This window comes from Pogoniulus pusillus, chromosome 4 (genome assembly GCF_015220805.1).
Source record: "Pogoniulus pusillus isolate bPogPus1 chromosome 4, bPogPus1.pri, whole genome shotgun sequence".
Classification (NCBI taxonomy): Eukaryota; Metazoa; Chordata; class Aves; order Piciformes; family Lybiidae; genus Pogoniulus; species Pogoniulus pusillus.
The window spans coordinates 45717822-45723968 of record NC_087267.1 but is presented as its reverse complement, the minus strand read 5'-3'; positions in this window follow the sequence as shown (position 1 = coordinate 45723968).

Sequence of the window (6147 nt, the reverse complement as noted above, 5' to 3'; positions counted from 1 at the left end):
CCAGACCATGGCACTAAGTGCCTCAGCCAGGCTTTGCTTCAACATCTCCAGGGATGTCGACTCCACCACCTCCCTGGGCAGCCCATTCCAATGCCAATCACTCTCTCTGACAACAACTTCCTCCTCACATCCAGCCTAGACCTGCCCTGCCACAACTTGAGACTGTGTCCTCTTCTTCTGTTGATGGTTGCATGGCAGAAGAGACCAACCCCACTTGGCTACAGCCTCCCTTCAGGGACTTGTAGATGGCAATGAGCTCTGCCCTGAGCCTCCTCTGCTGCAGGCTGCACACCCCCAGCTCCCTCAGCCTCTCCTCACTGGGCTGTGCTCCAGGCCCCTCACCAGCTTCCTCGCCCTTCTCTGGACACCTTCCAGCACCTCAACATCTCTCTTGAATTGAGGAGCCCAGAACTGGACACAGCACTCAAGGTGTGGCCTGAGCAGTGCTAAGTACAGGGGCAGAATAACCTCCCTCATCCTACTGGCCACACTGCTCCTGATCCAGCCCAGGATGCCATTGGCTCTCTTGGCCACCTGGGCACACTGCTTGCTCCTGTTCATCCATCAGGATACTGGACAGAGACCACCCTCCAAATGACTTGCATGTTTTCACTATTTCTAATCTGTTTGGTCTAAAAACTACTTTCTTTACCAGTTCAGATGAGTAGCCCTTCTTTGCCAGTTGTCCCACATGGAGAGTAGTGTACACATTTTAGATAATTAGCTAATTTACCCAGCTAATTTAACATTAATAGCAAATCTGTGAGTTGAACCCCTGAAAATGAACTCATTAAAGAGAACTAGATCCTTCTCCTTGCTTTTTCTTATTTCCCCACCTTGCCTTTCCTTTAGTTTTGCACTCTCAGCAAGATGCTCTGGGGAAATCAGGATTCCAGGGAAATTCAGATGATCAAATAAATAGGTTTTTTATTGATGAATTAAAAGGGATGCACTGGAAAGTCAAAAAAGCTTTTACAGAAAGCTGCCAGCCTCACCTGTACTGTCTAGGAAGAATTCAAGGCTAGAGGACCCCAAACAGTAGTTTTTTTAGGAAGTTTTCAGATGACACCAAATTGGATGGGAGTGTTGATTTGGTGGAGGGTCAGGAGGGTCTACAGAGAGATCTGAACAGGTTGGATCAGTGATCTGAGGTCAGTGAAATGATCTTCAAAAAGGGAAAGTGTCAGGACCTGCATCGCCATGAACACACCAAGTGTGTGGCAGAGCCACTGGGAACTGCCAGGCAGAAATGAACCTGGAGGTGCTGGTCAACAGTTGACCAGAGATGAGGCAGTGTGTGTGCAGGTGTCCAAGAAGACCATTGGTATCCTGTCTCAGATGAGCAATAGTGTGGCCATCAGGACCAAGGCAGCAATTATCATCCTGTACTGGGCACAAGTGGTGACTCAGCAGTGCTGGAGTAATGATTGCACTTAATGATCTTAGGCATCTCTCACAGACAAAAGGATTTTGTGGTTCTACAACTGTAAGGAGAGGCCATTCTCCATCTCACTCCATTGGAGGGTTAAGGAAGGAAGCAGAGTCAGCATGTCCACAGCAATGAGTGATGCTATGAGAAGAAAATTCTGCATGGAAAGGGTTCTCAGACACTGGAACAGGCTCCCTAGGGACATGGCTGAATCCACATCTCTGGAGGCATTTCAAAGAGAGGGACAAGGTGTAGCACTAGACTAGCTGCAATTAGAGAATGATTAGACTTGATGACCTTAAAGGTCTTTTCCAACCAAAAGGATTCTATGCTACAAACAGCTTCTCAGAAAGGTGGTCATCCAGTAGGAAGTGACACCTTGTAGGCTTCACACTTTGCTTATCTCCAAACCTAACCCCAATCACACCCTATGACTGCAGCTGGTAATTCCTCTCTTGTTTAGGATGGTACTGGAATACTATTGCAGAGCTCTGAAGCTCAATTAATCTTTGGTTCAGTGTGTGTATGAATAATAGATTCTCTGTGCTGAAGCTATCAAAGGCTCTGTCAGGCAGCTGCTTGGCTCCCTTGGGATAATATCCTTGGGGGGAGTTGCAGCACCAGACCACATTTGCATGTTTGATGCATTGCTGTGTCCTGGTTTAAAAGAAGACAATCTGCTGGGCCCACATTCACTGCATGCCTGTTGAAGCCATGGTAGCAAGGGGTGGATTTTTTTGGAGACACACAAATTCTCCTCTCCCAGGAGTGCAATTTATATCTTGATTAACCTAAAAGTTTGGGGGGGTTACACTGAGGGGTATGAGGGGGATTTTTTTAAGGAGTGTGGGTAAAGAGGAAAGGAAGAAGCCTGCTGGAATCACTTTCATAGTGGAAACTCAGCTGTGCTGTAGGCAAATAGTGTGCCTCAGTGGAGCAGAGACAATTTCAGGTAATTACTGTTCTTCCTCCACCAGCACCAGGAAAATCACAGACTTGAGGAGATTTATACAACTTCATGTCAAAGCTTAAAGCAGCTTTGGAGAAATGGATGATCCAGAATCATGGAATGGTTTGGGTTGGGGAGGACCTTGAAGATGATCTAGTTCCAACCCCCCCCCCCCCCCTGCCATGGACAGGGACACCTTTCACTACACCTAGCTGCTCAAGGCTTCATCCAGCCTGGCCTTGAACACCTTGGGGAGGGGAACATCCACAGCCTCTGGGACAACCTGTTCCAGTGTCTCACCCTCACTGGAAAGAATTTTTTCCGTATCTCCAGTCTAAATTTACCCTTTTCCAGCTTCAATCCATTCCCCCTCATTTTATCACTGCAATCCCTTGTAAAAAGTCCCTCCCTGGCTTTCCTGTAGCCCCCTTCAGGTACCGGAAGGCTGCTCTAAAGTCTCCCTGGAGCCTTCTCTTCTCCAGGCTGAACTCTCTCATGCTGTTCTCCTAGGAGAGAAAATGACCCTCCAATCATCCTAGGGGAGTCCCCTTCTAGGAGAGAACCCCTCTAATCATTTTTGTGACCTCCTATAGACCTGTTCTAACAGTTCAATGTCCCTCTTATGCTGGAGGCACCAGAATAGGATGCAGAACTTAACACGAGGTCTTAGGAGAGGAGAGCAGAGAGGGAGAAAAGTAAGGATCTGCACACAGGAGCTGTGCACCAAGTCAAGGATGCTGAGTGGCAAGTGATGAGAGCAAAGCCATTTTCTTCCATGGGAAAGTTGTTTCAGCCATTTTTCTTTTTCCAGCTTAGACATCCTCCTAACAAACCCATGTTTGACAAATGGATGCAGTAAATCCCTCACATACCCAAAGAGCAGGGAAGAGAACACTGATTGTCAGCTCCAAAAACACATGCAACCCCTTGCTGACAGCAGTGGAAGTAACAGATTGTCCTTTCTCTGGACAGCTTGGTCAGCCCAGAAACTTTCATCATGGTGATCAGAACATAGAAACTTCCAAAAGGCAAGCAAAGACAGACCAACTCATGGAAACTAAACCTAACTCTAAGAACTCCCTATGAAGTGATCATTCTGTGGCAGAAGAGTGAGCATTTAGATGGAAGATCATGCTGTCATAAAATCATAGCATGGTTTGACTTAGAAATGACCCTAAAGATGATAGAATGGTTTGGGTTGAAAAGACCTTCAATATCATCTATTTCTAACCCCCTTGCCAAGGTCAGAGACACCTTCTAGTAGATCAGGTTGCTCAAGGACTCATCCTTGAACACCTCCAGGGAGGGAGCATCCACAATCTCCCTGGGCAGCCTGTTTCAGTGTCTCACCACCTTCACTGCAAAGAATTTCTTCCTAAGCTCCAGTCTAAATCTTCCCTCTTCCAGCTTCAGTTCATTGCCCCTTCTCCTATCACTACATGCCCTTGTATAAATTCCCTCCATAGCTTTCTTGTGAGCCCCTTCAGGTGCTGGAAGGCTGCTCTAAGAATCATAGAATCAACCAGGTTGGAAGAGACCTCCAAGATCATCCACTCCAACCTAGCACCCAGCCCTATCCAACCAACTACACCATGGCACTAAGTGCCTCATCCAGGCTTGTCTTCAACACCTCCAGAGACGGCGACTCCACCACCTCCCTGGGCAGCCCATTCCAATGCCAATCACTCTCTCTGCCAACAACTTCCTCCTAACATCAGCCTAGACCTCCCCGAGCACAATTTGAGACTGTGTCCCCTTGTGGTTGCCTGGGAGAAGAGCCCAATCCCCACCTGGCTACAGCCTCCCTCCAGATAGTTTTCTCTCTGAAGCCTTTTCTTCTCCAGGCTGAACAGCCCTAACTCTCACAGCCTGCCCCCATATGGGAGTTGCTTCAACCCTCTGATCATCCTCACAGCCTCTTCTGGACCCATTTCAATAATTCCACCTCCTTCTTGTGATGGGGGCACTAGAACTGGACACAGTAGTCCAGGTGGGGTCTGTAGCTCCTCTGACTATAGCTCAACTTCTAACTTGTCTGACCTCTATATCTGCAGCCTGATGAGTTAAATCAGTGTCACAGCCCATGTGGCTGCGAGGTTACGCTGACAGAGCACAGAGACACTGTCAGCTTTGGTTTTCACTCTCGAAGGTCTCATCGCTCCTGTAAGCTGCAATTTGCACTCCCTTCACTTGAAACACCTCAGATCAGAGGAGAAAGCACATAGAGGGGAGTTTGTCTCTCCAAAAGGTACATGATGATGTTTTGGATGAGGTGCAATCTTATAGATGAACACAGAATGGTGGACATTAGAGGGGAACTCTGAGGATCATCTAGTCCAACTCCCCTCCTAATGTAGGATGTCTCCATTTGTCCTGTATCTGTGGCTAAGCTGTAGCAGTTGCTCTGACACACAATCACCCCTCCCCAGCAGAGAAGGGGAATCAGGAAAAAGCTGAAAATAGATTTAATGAAAGAGCCAAATAAATATCAAGTATCAACACAAAGTATATATGTTCTTGTGGGCAACTTTAACCTGCCAGACATCTGCTAGGACTTTAATACTGCAGAGAAGAGGCAGTCTAGAAGGTTCCTACACTGTATGGAGGACAACATCTTATCTCATCTGTTACATGAGCCTAGCAGGGGTGCAGCCCTGCTTGACCTGCTGTTCATGAATAGAGAGGGGCTGGTGGGAGATGTGGTGGCCAGAGGCTGTCTGGGGTACAGTGACCATGGAATTATGGAGTTTTCAATATATAAAGATTGGATGGGGCACTTAGTGCCATGGTCTAGTTGACTGGATAGGGCTGGGTGCTAGGTTGGACTGGGTGAGGTTGGAGGTCTCTTCCAACCTGGTTGATTCTATGATTGATTGAAAAAGTTATACCCAGCCCAGCAAAGTTTCAGCAGCCATGAGATTCAGGAAAGCAGTTCTCAAGAGGAGACAAAGAGCAGGGTGAGAAGGAGCCAACCAGGATATTCTTATAACAAGCTTCCTTTTTCACAGCAAACTTCCTCTTTTATACTGAGTGTGATGCTCGTGGTCTGGGATACACCTGTGGGCCAACTTCAGTCAGCTGTCCCAGCAGATCTGAAACTGCTAATGGCCCATTAGCATGGCTGGCCTGGAATTCTGCTCCAGCTAAATCAGGATGCAGAGTCATCCACCGTAGACTGCTCAGGATCTCAATGTACAAGTAGGTTGGAATCTGTCCAGAGAAGGTGATTCCACAACCCCTCTGGGCAGCTCCTCTAGAGCTCTACACCTTCAACACTGGTCAGGCCACACCTTGAGTACTGTGCCCAGTTCTGGGCCCCTCAATTCCAGAGAGATGTTGAGGTGCTGGAAGGTATCCAGAGAAGGGCAACAAAGCTGGTGAAAGGCCTGGGACACAAACCCTATGAGGAGAGGCTGAGGGAGCTGGGGTTGTTTAGCCTGGAGAAGAGGAGGCTCAGGGGTGACCTCATTGCTCTCTACAACCACCTGAAGGGAGATTGTAGCCAGGTGAGGGGTGGTCTCTTCTCCCAGGCAATCAGCAATAGAACAAGGGGACACAGTCTCAGGTTGTGCCAGGGGAGGTCTAGGCTGGATGTTAGGAGGAAGTTGTTGGCAGAGAGAGTGATTGGCATTGGAATGGGCTGCCCAGGGAGGTGGTGGAGCACCTGGACGTGTCACCATCCCTGGAGGTGTTCAAGAAAAGCCTGGATGGGGCACTTAATTCCATGTTCTAGGGCTGGGTGTTAGGTTGGAGTGGATGATCTTGGAGG